Source organism: Ascaphus truei, chromosome 13, assembly GCF_040206685.1.
Source record: "Ascaphus truei isolate aAscTru1 chromosome 13, aAscTru1.hap1, whole genome shotgun sequence".
Classification (NCBI taxonomy): domain Eukaryota; kingdom Metazoa; phylum Chordata; class Amphibia; order Anura; family Ascaphidae; genus Ascaphus; species Ascaphus truei.
In genome coordinates, this window is record NC_134495.1 from 43,744,770 (window position 1) to 43,767,179 (window position 22,410).

Genomic DNA, 22,410 nt, shown 5'->3' on the forward strand with positions numbered 1-22,410 from the left:
GTGCGAAGTGTGGATGCAATAGCACCCTGAACCCAAACAAAAAACCAAAATGTTTTGCTGAAGAAAAAAAAATTAAATTTTTTTTGCATCTAGCAAGTGCTGTTAGTAAAGCTAATGCCTTTTTTTCTGAAGTGAGTGAATTTGCAGCTAGCAAGTGCTGTATGTAAGTTGCTGAAGTGAGTGAAATTGCAGCTAGCAAAGTGTCTCTGCCGGGTTTATAAAATGGCCGACGTGGAATGTTTGTTTTGCAATGCACGTAATCTTGAAAAACAGTGTCCCTTCAGGCCATACGATGATGATGACGACGACTCGTATGTGGCCCCGGGAGGAGAGCCGTACCCACAGATGAATTTAGTATGCTGGGCCTGTCGTGAAGTAGGTCACATGGAAGATGTGTGTCCCAAAATTTTCAAAGACAAACAGCTGCAAAAGCAAGCAACGCCCTATGAGTGCAAGCAAGATGTGGAAGCTGATACCAGTGAGCGTGTGCCCAGTACCACTGATATCTCTGGAGCTAATAAAGCAAAAAGAAAGAAGAAGAAAAAGAAAACTGTTCCTCAAGTCACAGGGGAAGTGACCGAGCCACTTGAACCTGCGCTGTCAGGACATGCGTCAGAAAGGCGCCGAGATGTGCTGCAGACCGGAGTGACCGGCAGAATTGTCACGGGAACAGTGGCAAAGGAAAAGGAGGAGCAAAGGGAAGCTGAATCCTTGAACCAGGATAAAGAGGCTTTGGTTTCTGCACTCCAAGCTGCCCGCCATAATTATGAAGTCCTGTGGCAGGATTTGGTGAAGGAGCGAGAATGGAGCAAGAAGGAGCGAGAATGTTGGATGGAAGAGCGAGAATCGAACGCCGAATTACAGAGGTGTATACTTCCAGCTTTACAGGAGTACGAGGCTTTGAAGAAAACAGAGTCTCTCTTACGGAGTGAGCTGGAAGAGGTGACGACTAGGCTGGAAAAGGCCAACACCGTAATGGCTATCCTAAAACAGAAATACGGGAAGGCTCTACAAGAGGTTCACGCGCTCAGCACAGAGGTGCAAAACTCACGCCTGGAGGGCCACGGTCTGAACACAGAGCTGGGAATGTTGAAGCAAACCCATGAGATTGCCCTGAGTGAGTTAGAGACTGTAAAGCAAGAAAATGAGACTCTGAAATTGGAAAATTCAGATTTGACTGACCAAGCAGAAAAAGTAAAGAAACAGTTGACTCAGGAAAAATTAGAAGTGCAGGAAGCACTACAGAATGCATTGATGCACACTCAGAGCCAGCACCAGGAAGAAATGGACGCTCTGAGAACAGAATTGCGACATATATGCACAAAACAGAATTCTCTCGTGGAGGAACTTAACGTTTTGAAAAAGGAGAAAAGCGTTAGAATAATTCAGAAGCACTGCACAGCTCTTATCCAAGGAAGAAGGTAAAGAGAAAATTATCGGCGTAAACGCGCCGCAACTATCATCCTACAGGCTGCCTACAGAGGGATGAAAATTCGTCAGTTTAATCGCCGGAATAAAGCAGCCTGTGTACTTCAATCATTCTACCGTGCCCGCATGGTACGAAACAGGTTCCTCATTATGAAAGGAGCAACTATAAAGATCCAGTCTCTGACTAGGATGACACAGAACAGGATTCACTATCAAACCCTGAGAAATGCGTCACTGGTTATACAGCGGTATTTCCGCCTTTATAAATGTAGGCCTCAGGAAAGAGAGGCCCAACACTACATGCCTGCCAGCTGCAAAGGTAAAATGCCACAGGGTACAGCCGGAGTTAGTGAGAACCCCATCAAGGTAATCAGTGCTTCATCTTCTAAATACCATATAATTGCCCCAGAGGGGAAATCCCAAATCTCTGAGAGTGATGGTCTTGAGAAAATACATGGCAGTAAGAAGTACCATAAAGGTTCAAAGGTTGCAAAGCAAAAGCGACGAAGGTCAACGCTGGCCTTGAATTTTTCCGGATCTCGCCACTCTGGGCCACAATATAAAGACAAAGACTATCCGGCCCCAGAGTTCTGTCAGAGGCTAAAGAAACAGTCCAGTCATTTGCAGGTTGCAGCAGCCTATGAAATAAAGTCAGGAAATGTAATGGACTGGAAGTCAAAGAAAAAAAAAAAATGTGTTTGGGGAATTGACCGATATTTCTTTTTGTTATTACATGTGTGGACTATGTCACGGACACTTAACTATGCAAATAAGCTATTGTAGTTAAGGTATATTAGGCCTCTAGCTAGAATAAGCATTTTGTCAATATTACAATGTTATATTGGTTCTCTGTGTTGAAAATGTAGCTAAACTACAAATTAATATACAGGGTTGATGGCCCTTTCAGTTGGTAAATTATATAATGAGGTTCATATTCTAGAGTAGAACAACCCAGGGAGGTAATAGAAATTGTCTGGTTTTCTGAATATATTTAGCATATCCTGGGTTGTAAGAATGTGTGCTAGACACTTATTTTTCAAAATAGTTCCCTAATAGAGAGCAACAAAATATGTTTGCCAAATATAGTCTCTTATGACGAAACCTATTGTCCATAATTGCCGTGGGAAAAGTTCATATTCGTGTCATGTGAATACTTAATGTTATACTGAGGAGTTAGCTCAAGTATTTCAGGTAGGACGCTCACCCCAGTGAGGTCCATGGCCGCTCACCCCAGTAGGTGTGAGCTGGGGAGGGGGATATGTGACATAGTCCAAAGATGTTAGGCAGCTTTCTGCCCCATTTTAGAGCAGAAAGTGCAGGAATAGTTAATGATCCGTTCCACAGCTTCCCATTAACTCAGGCAGCTGGATGGAAAATCCAGACCACAGATTACATGGCTCTAGTTCTCCCTCACCTGCTCTTCTAATCACATGCACAGGTACTTAGAGCAGAGAGGTTTTGCATTTCACTCTCTCTCCTTGGAGCCTGGGGGCTGGGGGTGTCGCTACTCTCCTGCATCCAGTATCGAGGTTGACGGCCTCTCCAAGTATCACAGTACCAGAGGATTTGCCTGGACACGGGACCGAGTTCCCACCACGAACAGATAAGACCAAACAAATGTTTACTGCTGTTGCTAAAGACTGTGCTGTATCTAAGTGACCCTAAATGAGAGGGCATTGTTTTAAGCTGGGGGACCAGGTTAGTTGGCCAGCAGCTGTTAGAGAGACTGATTCTGATGTGCAGTTAGATCCCTGAAAGGGATAGGATTTTGTTTATATCATTTGGTTTCTTTTTACTTGAAATAACAGTGTGGGAAATACTGTAACACTGAAATGAGTGAACTGCTGAATGAAAGTATCTGAGTACCTCTAACCTACACATGTTAAAGCTGCAGTACCTTACTTGGATGAAAATAAAGCAGGCAGAAGCCTGAGTTAAGCAGCTTAATACTTTGCATGATCCTGTTTTTGTGTTAAATAACCCTAGAAGACTGTGTCGGGAAGAACCCAGACAGGCGTCAGCACTACAAAAGAGGGGCGTTTGTCACAGTATCTATAATAAATCAGTTTTGACATTTATAAAAAAAAAATATTATCCAATAAAGGCCAGGTACCTAACCCCCCTGGGTGTTGTCTACCTCCGTCCCTCCCCCCCGCCCCCCCACCCCATCCGTCTTCTTTCTCCCATTCATTGATAGGAGTCATGTTATCTGTTCTGTACCCCATAAAACATTGTGAAAGTAAACAGGTCAGAAATATAGATATTATCCATTTCTTTTTGGGTATGTAAAGGTCATGTTGCTTCCTACCTGCCATGATACAGAGTTAAGGTGGAGATAATTAGTCTCTCCGTACAGTGCCACACTTTTCCTATCTCTGAGATGTCCACAAAACTACCGGTTTCCTTCGGGAACTAATTCAAGTCACGCACAAACAAGTTTACATTTGTGTATTTATCTCAGGCGATTCAAGGCGATTCCATGATGTCATTACAGAACACTGCTGCTGGCATCTCCTAGGAGGCTCAATGATGCTGTCTCGTGATGTCACAATAGAGAAATCAGCTACTGTTGACATTTAATTTCAAGTGGTTGAGAAGTGGTTAACTTGAGTAGCAGTCATAAAAATCACAGCTGCTGTGATACATTGTATTACATACATTGGGTGACACAAGTACACATATGGACAGTGCCACTGACAGCAGTGGGATCAACATACTGTATCACTGGGTTCAAATGCATTGACTTCATGGCAAGATAAAGTATCACAGATTATAATGAGATGTATCACAGTCTGCGTCTCTGCCCCAGCATGCACCTTGGGGAGAGTCAGTAGGAGGAGTTGGGGGGGAGTTACATGGTGCACAGATTATAATCAGATGTATCACATTCTGCGTCTCTGCCCCAATTTGCACCTTGGGGAGAGTGAGTAGGATGAGTTGGGGGCAGTTACATGGTGCACAGATTAAAATGAGATGTGTCACAAGTTGCATTTCTCTGATACTTTTTTTTAACCTTTTATTTGCCCAAAACAATCCTCCATATCTGAAGTGCATAAGTCTAACATACCGCGTCAGAAGTAAGAAACTGTTCTTACAGTATATATGCTGCGGCTCTGCTCCAAAAAATAGAGCCTTCCGTCTAAACACAATTACTCTATGTTGCTGCATAGACCTTTTATGTCTAATTCCAGCACTGGGGAAGTGTTCAACTCCATTCAAGGGCAGTCTAAACTAAACTACTACTTTGGTACAGCACTGCACTTTGCTTTAATGCTTCAGACATACGCATTATGGGCTTTGAATGGGTCCCTCTGCTTATTTGTGGGGGGATAGAGATGAGTCTTTTACAATGAGAGTGCTACTGGATCTATGTTCTATATACAGTGACACCTCGCGGCCTTAATTACAATTTATTTTGGGATGTTTTTTGTCAGTACACTAAAACCTCCTCTTGGATAGACACAGGGGGATATTCTAGTAGCTGGGAGTTGTGCAAAAGCGTGCAGAAAGAGCCTTATCCGATTGGATTTCTAGAACAGCGGTGCGCAAACTGGGGGGCACGACCCCCATGGGGGGCGCAAGACTGCCGGCTGAGGGGCGTGGGGTTTACAGAGGCCCCGCGCGCTTCCCGAAGGCACTTAAATTAAGTGCCGGGGGAGCTGCAGGGCCTCTGTAAACCTTCACTTACCTAGGCTCCGGCGGCTTCCTTTCTGCGTCGCCATGGCAACGCGGCATCAAAATGACGCTGTGAGGTCATGTGACGTCACGTTACTAGGGCAACGTGACGTCATGACGCCGGAGCGCAGGTGAGTGGGGGTTCTGCTTTAGATATTGTGAAGCGGGGGCATCCAGACACTGATTAAGGGGTGCAGGAAACTAGTCATTCACACCTGGCTTTTATTTCTAGATCGACATTTACACAGACACACACACACACACACACACGTAACAAGGGCTAATTGTAGTATAATGTAATAAAATAAATATATTTGTCATTTAATTGGATTTTATTCATATGTTTTATTTTAAAGCGGGGTTGGGGGCGGATTTGGGGGCGGGACTAGGGGCAGGGTTGGGGGCGGGACTAGTTGGCGAGTAGATTTTTTGGTTGGGCGAGTAGATTTTTGGGTGATTTGTCGAACACTGTATATATTTATATAGATATTAGTATGTACCATTGACTTTTATACACCAAGTGCAATCCATTTCTGTGCGCTAAACAGCATTTTGGGGCTGGGCGCAGATGGAGAAATTTGAACTTAGTACACGAGTGCAATTTAAGTTTGACATGCGCCGAAACCCTCCACCCCTCCCCCCGCTCAGTTTGCGATGCTTAGTATATTGGCCTCAGTAGGTCTCTCCCTTCCACTTCAAAGTAACGTATTGACAACCAAAGGGGACCTGCTACAGTAGTTTTTGGTGATTTCATCAGTCCCACTTGGCAAATAGTATATTGGAGATTCAAAAAAAGAGAAAGCGCTCGTTAAAGTAACACATTCTTTGATATTTTTTTTTTTTTTTTTTTTTTTTATAACTTGTATTTTATTGAAATATTTTTTTGCGTAAGAAATACAATAAAACATACATTACATAGTTACTTTGTGCATCGTAGTAAAATAAATACAATCTTTGAAACATTGTGCTGTATATAAAGTGGGGGTTCCACGACTTTTCGCGCCCTACTGAGCCGTGGAAAATGGGGTTGAACCGGGGTTGAGGGGGGGGAAAGAGGAAAAAAAAAAGGGGGGGGGGGGTGGGGAAGGGGGAGGAGGGTTAGGAAATGGCAGGGGGGATAGGGAAGGGAGGTAACTGATTACTAGATGTTGGTATCGCCGGGTCACGAGAGATACTCCAGTTGTCAGTCGTAGAATGAGTAAGCTGGTGCCTGAGCGTTGAAGTATATAAGATAGAACGGGATCTTTGAGATCGCTCACTCCTACAGGAGAACGCATCTACCATTATCAATGCCAAATTGTGTTACGCTCAACCCCGGGGATGTCTGTCTGTGCTAACCATGGCAGCCAGACGTTTAGATAATTGTCACCAGTGTCGTTAACCAGACTCGTTAACTTTTCCATCTGGCAGATAAACCATAATCGATTTCGAATCTTTGGGATGTTTGGTATGTCGGGGCGTTTCCATAGTGCTGCGATCTCACACCTCGTTGCAATTGCAAAATGAGAAATTAATTTATTTTGGGATTTTGTTAGATCTTTTAGAGGTCTGTTCAGGAGGAAGAGCCAAGGATCTGGGGGAATAGTGAGGTCAAAAATCCTCTGTATCCAATTTCTAATCTTGTCCCATATTTGGGCTATTCGTGGGCAAGACCACAGCATATGTAACAAGTCGGCCGTTCCTCCGCACTGCTTGGGGCATAGGGGGGAGGAACCTGGCACGAACTTAGATAATTTGAGTGGGGTGAGGTACCACCTCATGAGTACTTTATATGCGTTCTCCTTTAGTGTGGTGCAAATAGAGCTTTTGGCTGTGGCTAAAAATATGGTGTTCCAATCGTCCTCTTCTAGAATCTCTCCTAGGTCCGTCTCCCATTGGTTTCTAAAAGCAGGGGTGTGTTGGTGTGATGCTGAGAGATCGACTACTTCTTTATATATCGTTGATATAAGTCCCTTAGTGTCGGTTTCTGCCCGACAGAGCTTTTCAAATTTAGTCAGGGGGGGGGTATGGGGCCAATTTGTTGTAGAATGCTCTTATCTGGAGATATTTAAAGAATTCTGAGTGGGGGATATTTTGTTCTGATCTGATGTGTTCGAATGTTTTAATTTTAAGATCAAAACCCTCTAGGTCCTTGATCCTATTGTATCCTTTTGATCTCCATACTGAACAATTACTGCCTATTAGACCAGGTGCGAACCTCGGATTATTCCATATGGGGGACATTAGGGAGTTAACTGATGTAAGAGAGTTCTTAATTTTGGAAGCTTCCCAGATCGACAACGAGTTAGTCATTGAGGTGAGCGGCAGATCTATGTGTTTTCTTGAGTTTTTAGGTAGCCAAATTAAACTGCTAAGGCCCAATGGGGAACTAGCAGCACCTTCCAACTCCACCCATCTTTTCAATTTAGGGTCGGAGTGCCATTGTATAATATGACTTAATTGAGCCGCTTTATAATACGATAACAGGCATGGTACCGCCAAGCCTCCCGCTAACACAGATCTTTTCATATTTATTTTATTAACTCTCGGTTTTTTCCCCTTCCAGATGAATTTAGATATTTCAGACTGAAGTGAGAGTATATCCTTCAGTCTGAGTGGCACTGGTAGGGTTTGGAAGAGGTATAGGATACGGGGTAGTAGGTTCATTTTGATGCTATGTATCCTACCTATCCATGAAATTTGCTTGGAGGCCCATCTAGAGAGGTCTTTTTTTAAGGAACGAATTAGGTTGGGATAATTTGCGGAATAGATATTTTTAGCGTTTTTTGTAATTTGAATACCTAGGTATTTTATGGATTTCTTTTGCCAATTAAACTGGAAGTTGAGCTTTAACAATTTCTCGGTGTGACTAGGGAGATTAATGTTTAGAGCTTCTGATTTGGATTGGTTGATTTTGAATCCAGAGACTTTGGAGAATCTGTCAAGTAGGTCAAATAGGTTTGGGAGGGAAGTGAGGGGCTTTGAAATTATTAATAAGATATCATCTGCGTACAGGGCCGCCTTATGAGTTTGTGAATATACGTTTAACCCTGAGATATCTGGGTTGTCTCGGATGTGCGCCGCCAGAGGTTCAATACATAGGGCAAACAGGAGAGGGGATAAAGGGCACCCCTGTCTCGTGCCGCTCTGAATCTGGAATGGGAGAGAGGGGAAACCCTGATGTATAACCTTGGCTGTTGGGCCTGAGTATAGAGATATTATCCATTTCTTTTTGGGTATGTAAAGGTCACATTGCTTCCTACCTGCCATGATACAGAGTTAAGGTGGAGATAATTAGTCTCTCCGTACAGCGCCACACTTTTCCTATCTCTGAGATGTCCACAAAACTAATGGTTTCCTTCGGGAACTAATTCAAGTCACGCACAAACAAGTTTACATTTGTGTATTTATCTCAGTCTCTAAGGCGATTCCATGATGTCATTACAGAACACTGCTGCTGGCATCTCCTAGGAGGCTCAATGATACTGTCTCGTGATGTCATAATAGAGAAATCAGCTACTGTTGACATTTAATTTCAAGTGGTTGAGAAGTGGTTAACTTGAGTAGCAGTCATTAAAATCACAGCTGCTGTGATACATTGTATTACATACATTGGGTGACACAAGTACACATATGGACAGTGCCACTGACAGCAGTGGGATCAACATACTGTATCACTGGGTTCAAATGCATTGACTTCATGGCAAGATAAAGTATCACAGATTATAATGAGATGTATCACAGTCTGCGTCTCTGCCCCAGCATGCACTTTGGGGAGAGTCAGTAGGATGAGTTGGGGAGGAGTTACATGGCACACAGATTATAATGAGATGTATCACAGTCTGTGTCTCTGTCTCAATTTGCACCTTGGGGAGAGTGAGTAGGATGAGTTGGGGGCAGTTACATGGTGCACAGATTAAAATGAGATGCGTCACAAGTTGCATTTCTCTGATACTTTTTTAACCTTTTATTTGCCCAAAACAATCCTCCATATCTGAAGTGCCATAAGTCGAACATACCACGTCAGAAGTAAGAAACTGTTCTTACAGTATATATGCTGCGGCTCTGCTCCAAAAAATAGAGCCATGCGTCTAAACACAATTACTCTATGTTGCTGCATAGACCTTTTATGTCTAATTCCAGCACTGGGGAAGTGTTCAACTCCATTCAAGGGCAGTCTAAACTAAACTACTATTTAGGTACAGCACTGCACTGTGCTTTAATGCTTCAGACATACACATTATGGGCTTTGAATGGGTCCCCCTGCTTATTTGTGGGGAGATAGAGATGAGTCTTTTACAATGAGAGTGCTACTGGATCTATGTTCTATATACAGTGACACCTTGTGGCCTTAATTACAATTTATTTTGGGATGTTTTTTGTCAGTACACTAAAACCTCCTCTTGGATAGACACAGCGATATTCTAGTAGCTGGAAGTTGTGCAGAAAGAGCCTTATCCGATTGGATTTCTAGAACAGTGGTGCGCAAACTGGGGGGCGCGACCCCCATGGGGGGCGCGAGACTGCCGGCTGGGGGGCGTGGGGTTTACAGAGGCCCCGCGCGCTTCCCGAAGGCACTTAAATTAAGTCCCGGGGGAGCTGCAGGGCCTCTGTAAACCTTCACTTACCTAGGCTCCGGCGGCTTCCTTCCTGCGTCGCCATGGCAACGCGGCATCAAAATGACGCTGTGAGGTCATGTGACGTCACGTTACTAGGGCAACGTGACGTCATGACGCCGAAGCGCCGGTAGGGGGGCGCAGGGAAAAAAGTTTGCGCCCCCCTGTTCTAGATTTTGCTTTTCTGTAAGTCCTTCTCACATGTTCACCCCCTCATCCTCTCACTCCCCCTTCTCATCCTCTCACTCCCCTTTCTCATCCTCTCACTCCCCCCTCCTGATCCTCGCACTCCACCTCCTCATCCTCACACTCCTCCCTTCTCCTCCTCTCACTCCCCCATCCTCATCCTCCTCTCACACCCCCCCTCCTCAGTCTCTCACCCACCCATCCTCTCTCACTGTCCTCATCCTCTCACTCCCTCCTCATCCTCACACCCCCCCTCCTCATCTTCTCACCCTCTCATCTTCTCACCCTCTCATCTTCTCACCCCTCCTCATCCTCTCACTCCCCCTCCTCATCCTCTCACTCCCTCCTCATCCTCTCACTCCCCCCTCATCCTCTCACTCTCCCCTTCCTCCTCTTCTCATCCTCTCACTCCCCCTTCTCATCCTCTCACTCCCCCCTGATCCTCTCACTCCCCCCTCTTCATCCTCTCACTCCCCCCTCTTCATCCTCTCACTCCCCCCTCCTCATCCTCTCACTCCCCATCCTCATCCTCTCACTCCCCCATCTCATTCTCGCACTCCCCCTCCTCATCCTCGCACTCCCCCCTCCTCATCCTCTCACTCTCGCCTCCTCATCCTCTAACTCCCCATCCTCATCCTCTCACTCCCTCTTCCTCTCACTCACCCCTCCTCATCCTCTCACGCCTCCCCTCCTCATCCTCTCCTCGTCCTCTCACTTCTTTCTCCTCATCCTCTCACGCCTCCCCTCCTCATCCTCTCCTCATCCTCTCACTTCTCCCTCCTCATCCTCTCCCTCCTCCCTCCTCATCCTCTCACTCCCCCTCCTCATCCTCTCTCTCCCCCTCCTCATCCTCTCACTCCTCCCTCCTCATCCTCTCACTCCTACCTCCTCATCCTCTTACTCCCCCATCATCCTCTCACTCCCCATCCTTATCATCTAACTCCCCCTCCTCTCACTCCCAGTCCTCATCCTTTCACTCCTACCTCCTCATCCTCTTACTCCCCCTCCTCATCCTCTCACTCCTCCCTCCTTATCCTCTCACTCCTCCCTCCTCATCCTCTCAATCCTACCTCCTCATCCTCTCACTCCCAGTCCTCATCCTCTCACTCCCCCTCCTCATCCTACCTATTCCCCCTAATTCTCTAACACCCCTCATCCTCTAACTCATGCCTCCTCCTCTAACTCATCCCTCCTCATCCTCTCGCTTCTCCCCCTGCTCTCACTGCCCCCTACTCATCCTCTCTCCCCCCTTCTACTCTCACTCCCCCTTCCTCATCCTCTCACTCCCCTCCTCATCCTCTCACTCCCCCTTCATCCTCTAACTCACCCTTCATCCTCTCACTCCCCCTCCTCCTCCTCTCTCTCCCGTCCTCCTCTCACTCACCCCTTCTCATTCTCTTGCTTCACCCTTCATTCTCTCACTCCCCCCAACTCTCCTCATCCTCTCCACTTCCTCCACAACCTCTCTGCCCCTCCTCATCATCCCCCTCCTCATCATCTCTCCATGCATCCTCATCCTCTCACTCCTCGTTGTATCACTCCCCCCTCCTCATCCTCTCACCCCCCCTGCTTATCCTCTCACTCACCCCCGCCCATCCTCTTACTCCCCCCTCCTCATCCTCTCCCTCACCTCATCCTCTCACTCCCCGCTCCTCATCCTCTCACTCCCCTCCTCCTCATCCTCTCGCTCCCCCCTCCTCATCCTCTCATGTCTCCCCCTCATCCTCTCACTCCCCCACTTAGTTAAAAATTGGCCAGAGGTCGGGCCCAACTTCTGCGTATGGTTGCTTGGCCTCCGATTTCTGCCAGGCCTCTGCTGCACCGATCCTCACCGGTCCATGCCGGAAGGAGGAATTGTGTGTAATTGTAATAGTGTGTGTGTGTTTTGGGGGCAGAATTGTGTGTATTTGTGTGTGTGTGTAAGGGGGGATTGTGTGTGTTGTCAGTGGGGCGGAGGGTTCAGTGCGAGGAGGGGGAGATTGAGTGAAAATAGGGTGACATTGAGTGATAGCTGAGGGGAGGGGAGAGTGTGAGAGATGTTGGAGTGAGCGAGAGGGAGGGAGAAATAGAGAGAGGGGGTGGTGGGGGAGTGAGTGGAAGTGTGAGAAATAAAAAGATAGAGATGGGGGGAAGAGTGTAAGATTGGGAAAGAGAGAGGAGAAGAAGAGAGAGGGGAGGGGAAGAGTGAGACAGGGGGAAGAGAAATACATTGAGGAGGGAGGTGTGAAAAGGGGGCAGAAAATAGAGGGGGAGGAGAAATAGGGAAATAGAGGGGGGAGCAATAGAGAGGGAGCAGAAAAAGAGGGTGAGAGGGTGAAGAAATGTGTTAGAAGATGAGGGTGGGGGCTCACATGGCCACTGACACTGTTGGCACTGATGGAGACACTAGAGAGGGTTGGGGTTCCTTACAATGCATTGATCAAATACATTGTAAGGAGCCCCAACCCTCTCTAACAGCGCGTCTGAAATCTGCATTGTAAGGAATCCCAACTTTCTCTAATAGCGCGTCTGAGATCCGATGCATTCAAAGGAGCCCCAACCCTCTCTAATAGCGCGTGTGAGATCAGATGCATTGTAAGGAACCCCAACCCTCTCTAATTGTGACCCTTGCACTCACCACGAACAAGGCGGACCCCCGGTACTGAGGTGGAAAAGTAGAAACTGCGCACCCACAGCAGTGGAGGCACGCCTGGATTGTCAGCGTAGCCGGGTCGGGGTTGGAGAGAGAGGGTAGTCCAGATACTTGCCGCGGTCATGGGGAGGAGCCAGTAATGGTAGATGTCCGTTGTGCCGAGGTCGAGGGTTGGAGCTGGTGGGTTAAAAGAATGTCCTATATCTGTGGTCAGGGATGGAGAGATGCAGGTAGTCGAGGGCAAGCTGGGGTCGTTATACAGAGAGCGTCCATGAGTCTAGCCGGGTCGGTACACATGAGGTCAAACTGAAAGCAAGAGAGGCAAGGCACAAGGCAAGGCAAAGCAGGAATGTAGGAACACAAGGCTACTATGGTCTATGCTCAGCAATGTGTAACTGAGCAAGCAGAGATTAAATAGGAGGACTGGAGCAATGAGAGTGAGAGGCGGAAAGGAGGTGTTGCCCCCGCGGGAGCTGTGATTGGACGCAGAGCACAGGAGACAGGTGGGCATTGTTACGGGTGTTGTGTCGCAGCTGGGGAGTGGTGCATGATCGTCCAGTGAGCGCGCCGCGCGTGAGTGACACGTGACGCGAACGGGGGGTGGGACCAAGCTCCATAGAGATGTTTGAAAACCTCCGTGTGTGCGCGCGTTTTGTTGCCGTTCATTTGATTAGATGAGTTATTAAAAGCAAATTGTGTAGTTACTGTACCCTCTCTCCAGTTCATTTATTTTTTCATTCCGGTTGTGCATCGCACATTTTTCACTTTGTACAATCTACCTCGCGAACAACACACCAAAAGGTGCCCTGCAGCAACCCACAGGAGCAGGATTGAACTGATGCACCCTTTGATAACCGTGAGTCTCCACTTTGTTATTATTGAGGATAGAGTCTATGATATTGGCCGACTAGCAAGTCTACAGTTATTGATTTAAAAAGTTAACTAGGTGCCATTCCATGTGAACATTTACGGCGCCATCTTTTCTACATGTATATACTGTAAACCCCTAGACTGATCATTTACACCATTTATAAGTGGAGTTGGTAAGGATACCTTTCTATTTATGAGACAAAGGATTGGACATTACTGTAGTGTTTTTCATTTAAACAAACAGGGCCCCAAATCTACTGTTGGGATTGTTTTTTGGAGCCCCAAATTTGGTCTTTGGACTTGTTTTTGTCATAGTTTATAGACTGCTTGCTCACTGGATTGATTGTACTTAATATGTCATACCAAAATATTACACAACATATGAATTTATAGTCACAAATACATTTTGCGAGAGTGTACGCAACAGCTCTACTCTGGGGGCCATGAAGTTCACTTTTAAATGTCACATCTTCTTTAATATACACTAACGCAACATAGAGCGCTCCCAGATGGTATCAAATTGGTCTAACTGCATCAATACGAGACTCCCAACGTGTTTCACAAACTCTCTTTAGTGTTAAATTGCGTAAGGATTTTAAAAGAATGATCTATCTGTTGGTGGACCTGGGGAAGAAATTATACAACGTTTGAATTAAGCCCAAAAATTAAATGGCACCTATATTGGGTTTGGCAGTGTTGTTAGCCACTAGGTTCAAATAATGAGAACTACATGGTACATAAAACGCACGTGGGTTCATGTTCAACATGTCTTTGAACTCCATTATGCTTTCCCCGCATATTTGCAGCATTGTCATAGCTTTGGCCCTGCATATTTTCTACATTTATATTGAGATCCAATAGTTCCTTTATTATCCAATCACTTAAGATGATGCCATTTCTGCCAAAAAATAAAATGGAAGCCATCACATGGTACATCCACCAATTAGATTGGTGGATATATCATTTGTCAGTCAAATGTGATGTCACAGGCCTTATATAAGGTCTGTCATGTCTTATTTGACCCTATGAAGCCGTCCGATCAACATCTCCCAGACCTGTGAAGAAGAAAAAACCACTCACCCAGGCCTACTCTTCAAGCAACTGAGGATCATGGACCCACCCTCCCCATGGCTTTCTTTCACTCCCCCCATGTCTTTCTTTCACCCCCCCTCCCCATGTTCCTTTCATCCCCCCATGTCTCTCTATCGCCTCCCTCCTCATGTCTCTCTATCGCCTCCCTCCCCATGTCTCTTTCACCCCTTTCCCCATGTCTCTTTTTCACGCCCCACCCCATGGCTCTCTTTCACCCCCCTCTCTATGTCTCTTGCACCCCCTCCCCGTGTTTCTCTATCATCCCCCCCTCCAAATGTCTCTATCACCCCCCCTCTAAATGTCTCTCGATCACCTCCCCATGTCTCTTTCACCCTCCCCTCCCAATGTCTCTTTCAACCCCTCTCCCCATGTCTCTTCACCCCTGCTCCCATGTCTCTTCACCCCTGCTCCCCATGTCTCTTTACCCCTGCTTCCATGTCCTTCACCGCCGCTCCCCATGACTCTTTCACCCACTCCCCATGTCTCTTTCACCTGCTCCCCATGTCTCTTTGACCCCTCCCCATGTCTCTCTTTTAAACCCATTCCCATGTCTCTATTTCACCCCCCTCCCTATGTCTCTCTTTCACCCTCCTCCCCTCGCCATGTCTCTTTCAACCCCCTCCCCTCGCCATGTCTCTCCTTCAGCCCCCTCCCCTCGCCATGACTCTCACCCCTCCACCTTCCTTCCACATGTCATAAACTCACACACACACACTCACACTTAACAATTCTTGGTATATCTATAGAGGGTATTACTGTGCATCTGTATTATTTTTTAGTATAATGCTACTAATAGTAGTACTTTTTTTTAAAACAACTCTGAATTAAAATTTTAATGTATCATAATGTAACAATCATTTTTTGTTTCTATAGCAACCATTTACAAAGTCACATCCCTTTCCTCTTTTGAAACAGGCTCTGGCAACCCCCCCCCCCCCTTTTTTTGAACACTGCCCTCTCCCTAGCTGTGCAAAACTCAATTGTATCCAGTGACTGCCTGGTCACATGATCACCCCAGAGAACTTTGCATTTTTGGTCCTCTTCTGCTGCACTGGCAACCATTTAGTGAACCCCCTAGCCGAATCTTCACCGATCAATCGCAACTTAGCTAATTACTTATCAATGTGTGGATTGTATTGATGCACATATCAAAGGAATTTTTTTTTTTTAAACGACAGCTTGGACTTCTGCTTTAAAGGTGGGCAGAGTAAGTTTGGAAACGGGGAGGAGTCACAGACCTCCAAACAATTTAAATCTGCGCACACAAACCCATGTAAACTCAACCCCAGACCCACCTCACCATATATATTTGTCTTAAGGAGTGCTACTGGGTATGTGACATTGTACAGTATAAACACAAGGAAGAGAAGCCCAATGCAACATGATCCTCCGCCGACTTAAATTTAACATGTCAAAAACAGAACTCCTTATATTTCATGCCAAACCTGGCCCTACTACCACCTTCCACATTACTGTTGGAAGAACTACTATACATGCAGTAGCCCAAGCACGCTGCCCTGGGGGTCACAGACTCCTCTCTCACATTCAAAAGGTAGCTAAACCTGTCGTTTTTTCCTCCGCAATATTACAAAGATATGCCCTTCCACTGTTGCTCGACAGATAAAACTCTGACACAGACCCTCATTCTCTACCATCTCAAATACTGGAACCTTCTGCTGTCCGGTCTTACTGCCTCTCACCTGTCTCCCCTACAATCTATCCTAAACGCTGCTGCCAGAATCACTCTACTCTTTCCTAAATCTGTCTCAGCGTCTCCCCTGCTGAAATCCCTCTCCTGGCTTCCTATCAAATCCCGTATCTCACACTCAATTCTCCTCCTCACTTTTAAAGCTTTACACTCTTCTGCCCCTCCTTACAGCTCAGCTCTAATTTCTCGCTATGCACCATCCCGACTCTTGCGATCCGCCCAATGATGTCTTCTATCTACCCCTTTTGTATCTAAAGCCCTCTCTCGCCTTAAACCTTTCTCACTGACTGCCCCTCACCTCTGGAATGCCCTTCCCATCAATACCCGACTAGCACCTTCTCTATCCACCTTTAAGACCCACATTCTAACACATCTGCTTAAAGAAGCATGTGAGTAGCTCTGTGGCTGATACTATAGACCGCATACATAAAGCTTGGCCCATTGCAGACGCACTTACCAGAACGCCCTCCTACTGTCTCTGTATGTTCTACCTACCAATTAGATTGTAAGCTCTTCAGAGCAGGGACTCCTTTTCCTAAATGTTACTTTTATGTCTGAAGCACTTATTCCCATGATCTGTTATTTGTATTATTTATATGATTGTCACGTGTATTACTGCAGTGAAGCGCTTTCTACATAAATGGCGCTATATAAATAAAGACATACAGTACATACATACATACAACATCCAACATGACAAAGCATATAGTTAAATATTTATCTGTTTCTCTCTCATATGTGGGGTCTGACTTACTTATCTCTCTCTCTCTCTCTCTCTCTCTCTCTCTCTCTCTCTCTCTCTCTCTCTCTCTCTCTCTCTCTCTCTCTCTCTCTCTCTCTCTCTCTCTCTCTCGTATCATCAAGAGGGTAATCTAAAGTTAATTTGCAGAATTTCAATAACCCTTGGCATTTGTAAATAATTTCTTTAGTAAATAAAGAGTTCAATTAAAAATAGATACATTTTATTGAAGAGTTTTAAATATATTCTTAGTAAAATATGTTACAAACTGACTTATAAATATAAATCTTATTTACATATAGTCACAGAGCTTGGCATCAGTTACAGATTAGTCAGGGTTTTTTTTTTTTGTTTTGTTTTTTAGGGCCTAAGTAGCTCATGGGGGAAATAAGTCTGGATGGTGGGTATCCGTAACGTTTAGAGATGTTATGATCCTCCTGCCTCTGAACAAAGCACTGTAGCCCCCCATTGGAGGTATGTTTACAGGCTTACTCCCTCTCCAGTTGTGCTTTCCTTTTCATAGCCTCTCTCTCCTCTCTCTGTTCTGGTAGAATAGGTATGGAGAACTCAAGCTCTTGGAGAGGCTGTTGACAGAAGGATGGAGTGAAGTTGTCCACTCTGCTGGGTACATTGATAGGAAGCTGCAGGTTAGAAAGCTAGTGCTTCTGGTTGAAAGGAGCTTGAATGGGGATAGTGGTTTGGCTGACCTTTTTAATGCATGTCACTGCAGCTTTCCGTTCTATGGATATCACTGGGAAGTGTTTGGGATTCTCTATAACTGAAGCTTTGTTTTCTCCACGTTGTTTGATTTCACTGGTTTTAATGCCAGGAGCTGGAATGGGGATAGTGGTTTGGCTGACCTTTTCAATGCATCTTACTGCAGCTTCCTGTTCTATGGATATGACTGGGAAGTGTTTGGGATTCTCTATAACTGAAGCTTTGTTTTCCCCATGTTGCTTGATTTCACTGGTTTTAATGTCAGGTCTTGTGTACTCATGTATTTTAAATAGCCTAGGCCTGGCATTAATACCGACTCCTTTAATTCCAGAAATACTGTCCTGTTTTTTGGCCATGAACCTTTTAATCGCATCAGTAAGAGACCACTGAACATGAGAAGCAGAAGTCTGGCTTTGGCGTCCTTGCATTGGTCCAAGCTTATTTCCAAGTGTAATGGATCCTGTGGGTGCCCCTGGACCTGTGGGACCTGCTTTTTTAAATACTTGAACAGAGTTAATCATTTGGAGGCTGAGGTTGCTGTGATGGGCTTTCAGCTTTCCTTGTTCAGAAGGTTCCAATGACTTCTTGCCCTTCCCAAGGACTTCTGAATTCACTCCAGGCTGATTAGCACTTTTTCTTTTGAGAGCTTTGGGGTTATTATCAGTACCACAAGCCAGCGCTTGCTCAAAACTGAAAACGCTGGTCTGGTTCTTTGTTTTCTTCACTAGCTGCTTGATATTGCTGTTCTGTTTACGTTTGATCCCCATCTCTTGAGGTGTCTTTCGCTCAGGACTATGAGTAACTGCAGGAGACTTTGCATATTTACGTTTGATCCCGATCTTCTGAGGTGTCTTCCGCTCAGGACAATGAGTAACTGCAGGAGTCTTTGCATTTTTAAGTTTGATCCCCATCTCCTGAGGTGTCTTCCGCTCAGGACTATGAGTAACTGCAGGAGTTTTTGCATATTTACGTTTGATCCCCATCTCCTGAGGTGTCTTCCGCTCAGGACTATGAGTAACTGCAGGAGACTTTGCATATTTACGTTTGATCCCCATCTCCTGAGGTGTCTTCCGCTCAGGACTATGAGTAACTGCAGGAGTCTTTGCATCTTTACGTTTGATCCCGATCTCCTGAGTTTTCTTCAGTTTAGGATTAATATGAGTAACAGCAGGTGTCTTTGCATCCATTGTACCTTCACGGCTTTGCAGCATCTTTTCAGATACCTTATTGTAAATGTGGGCACCTGAGAGACAAACACGTTTCATCTTTTTTAACAGAACAGCCTCGTCACCAGATTGTGGGCCATGGGGTGACTTCCCTGGTATAGGAGCAGAAGAATGATTTACTGGCTTTGACATTGGTTTTACCTTCTTTTGCAGTGCAGTTTGAGGGACTTGATCCTTTGCAGCTGAAGAAAGGATCTTTTTCTTCTTTGTTTCCACTGTGGAGCACTTTGGTACCCCCTCAGACTTTGACGGACACTTAGTCTTCACTGAAGTCAGCACGTTATTACGAATCTTCTGAGCCATATGTGAGGGGGCCTTCACCTCTGAAGATCTCTTCTCCATATCTTTTAACCCACCCCTTTTCCACACTGGCACATATAACTCTTTGTTGCTTTGCACATCAATATGTAACTTTGGGAGGTGGCTCAGCTTCCGAGCTGGTTGAGTTGGGTACATTAGAGGTGGTTCACTTTTTTCATTAGCAGCAAGCTGAACTGCTCCTTGTGTAATTAAACTGGCCTGGGAAATATGTTGGGCTCCAAGCGAAGTCTTACACACTGTAACAAAATCAAAAAGGAGAAATAATCAATTATCATAAATACCAACACATTGTACATAATAACACAAAGGAAGAAAAGCAAACACATGCTTAATCCCTTCAGTATTGGCGAGGACTACATACTGTAGAGTTCTATATATTTGTAACACTACAGTGGCGAATGATCGTAATTAAAGATCTTTATAACAGGTAATGGTATCGGTCAAGGAGAAGATTTTGAACAATGATTAGTAAAGATTCTCCATATCTCACCTTGTAAGGTCTGCAACACAATGCAGTGGGGAAAGGGAATGAAGCTAATTACACATGGAAATCAGTGCAAAGAACTACTGTACACAATGCAAAATTATGAGAGATATCCATGTTTTATCACAATAATGATGGTGGAGTGATGAAGACGAAGAGAAGTAGGTTTTATTGGTGGGGATATCATTAGTGATAAAGAGGGCAGATTATGATAAAAGGCCAACAAGAGTTTCACAAGTCCCTGTGTGTTATTTGCCAATGGGAAAACCAATACACTACAGTAGATACTCAGTTTTGCATATTATCAATTTATGAACAAAGCGGCATTCAACTTAAGGAACATCCACAAACGTTTAGCTGCAATAGCAAGAACTGGGGGAAATGCTATGATTTGGGCATCTAGATCTCTCCTTTTTTGCCCCTTGTGCTCCCCCACCTGAACCTGGTTTGCCTTACCCACCTGACACTCCTCCTACTTTTACGTTTTCGGCTATCCTGGTTGCTTGGGGATCAGGGGCTGCCGAATAATGAGCCAGTGGATAGGACGGTCTTGGGCTTTTCCCCCTGGGGGAGGTTATTGGCAGCCCAGTGGGTGTCTGTAAGAAGGAGCCAATCTGTGCTGTGTTGCCACCAGTTGGAGCTTATTGGCCAGGAACTGGGTGGTATGTCCTATCCTGAATGTGCATTCCTCTAAGGGGTATGAATGTTGGCTGCTGAAGTTGTGCATACTGGGTGGCCATTATACAAGGCCCTATTGTAGCACGTCTTTCCAAATGTGTGTTGGGATGGAAAGTAACAGGCTGCGTTGTGGCTTCTCCCGTAACCTGTCCTGCAAATCCTGTGTATCCTCCTGTAGTTGTGTGGTAGAATCCTCCGTTCATGTCCGATACACGAGGGTAAGCGCGTGTTGCCTGTGGGATCTGCTGTAGATACATTGGTGTTCCTGCAGACCCTTGTTGCAAAATCATGCCTTGGGCCCCATGTCTGTAGACTTCTGTATTCCTCCCTACTGGGTGGGAGCTGTTGCTCCATGAAAGGTAAGCAGTGGTGACTGCAGGAGCACTGCAGGTCGGTGGAGGGTTCACAGCAGAGGAATTTAAAAACTGATCTGTAAGGAAGAAAGGTAAAAGTGAAGGGCCTGAAAAGCACATTCAAGGCACATTTCTTTAACACACGGGACTCAACTCCAGTCATCAAACCCCCCACAATAGGTCAACTTTTCAGGATATTCCAGCTTTAGCACAGGTGGCACAATCACTCAATCAGCCTCTGATTGAGTCACCTGTGCTGAAGCAGGGACTGATTGAGCGAGCTGTGCTGAAGCAGGGACTGATTGAGCCACCTCCGCTGAAGCTGGGATATCCTGAAAGCCTGACTTTGGGGGGTTAGGACTGCTTTAACAGACCTGCTAAAAGATATTCTTGATATCAAATACATATGAAATACATAGAGATGCTCACTTGGCTTGGTATTTTTATTTTGCCTTTAAAATATTTGGGGTTTTGGTTCTGGTTTTGAATAAAGTTTTTGGTGGTCTTTGTTTTGTTATGAATAGCAAGCACTAACACGGATAATGGCTTGCTGGGAAAACACATTTATTTGATTATCAATGTTACAGACCACTACTCTGATCAATAGTGGTCAGAAGTTTCAATATTTAAATACATTTTTAAGCAAGCTCCATGATTGCCTTCTATTCATAGCATTGCTGTGTGTTGAAACACCAGAGCACCCGTACATTTTAGCTCAATATATGGGGTTTAATATATATATATATATATATATTTTTTTTATATATATATATATATATATCTATATACATATATACATATACATATATTGAAAATTGTGCCCTTTGTATTCTCCAACGTCTTAGCGTGAAAATACACCGTCTGCCAACTCTGGACGACTCCAACCTCCGCAGGATTTACCACACTCTTATAGCGCTGATGACCTGGGAAAACAAAATGGCGGACGAGCTCGGGAGAAGACAGTAATTGATTCAGACAACCAGTGAAGCTTTATCAAAAACTGTTCTCTCATTTATTGAAGGTCTACAGCCAGTTTATATAGCAAACTTGAGCATAGAAAAAACAAAGATATGAGAACATACTTCCCCTTTTACTTCACAGTCTGTCTATCTCAGCAAAATGACAGTTAGACAGTTTATGGTCTGAGAAAGGGGCTCAATACCGAGTTAGGAGGCCGTTAAGGAAATGGCAGTATGTTGTGAAATGCATTGTTGTGTAACTTATGCCCAGTATGGCTGAAGACAAGTTCCTGTTTTCTACAGGGCAAAATAAGTCTGAATAAGTCTGAACAAACACAGTTCAGCTAAAGATAAGTAGGTGACAGGTCAAGTCACATTCTCAGACCTGCCTGCACAGCACAATTGCGTATGGCATATGGCATGTGACTAGTTCCTGAGACTTAAACGTTAGTACAGAATAGTTATAGAAAAATGGTTATCCAGCAATCAAAATGGAGTCCCCCCTTATATGCACATTTACATATATGATGTGTTGGGATGTAACACAGACAGAAAACTATTTCTAGGTAGTTTTCAACACAAAGTGGCAACTGACATATAAAACTTGTGCAGTCCATCACCTGCTTTCATGTCCACCTATGAACACAATGACAAATATAGATGTACCATAGCTTTCGGAACTGGATCTTTAAAAATAAAAATAAAAACATAAAAATTGCCTGTTCCTACTGTGGTATTTTGTGGTAA

The 22,410-nt window shown here is 45.0% G+C and overlaps 1 long non-coding RNA gene across 1 annotated transcript in view; it reads left to right on the forward strand.

Moving 5' to 3' along the window:
* LOC142465309 (uncharacterized) overlaps positions 1 to 21,976 on the forward strand; it is a 34,762-nt gene extending 12,786 nt beyond the window's left edge. The window contains exon 2 of the long non-coding RNA XR_012787843.1: positions 21,550 to 21,976. This is a non-coding gene — a long non-coding RNA (uncharacterized LOC142465309). The remainder of the gene's footprint in view (positions 1 to 21,549) is intronic.
* Positions 21,977 to 22,410: the final 434 nt, after the last annotated feature.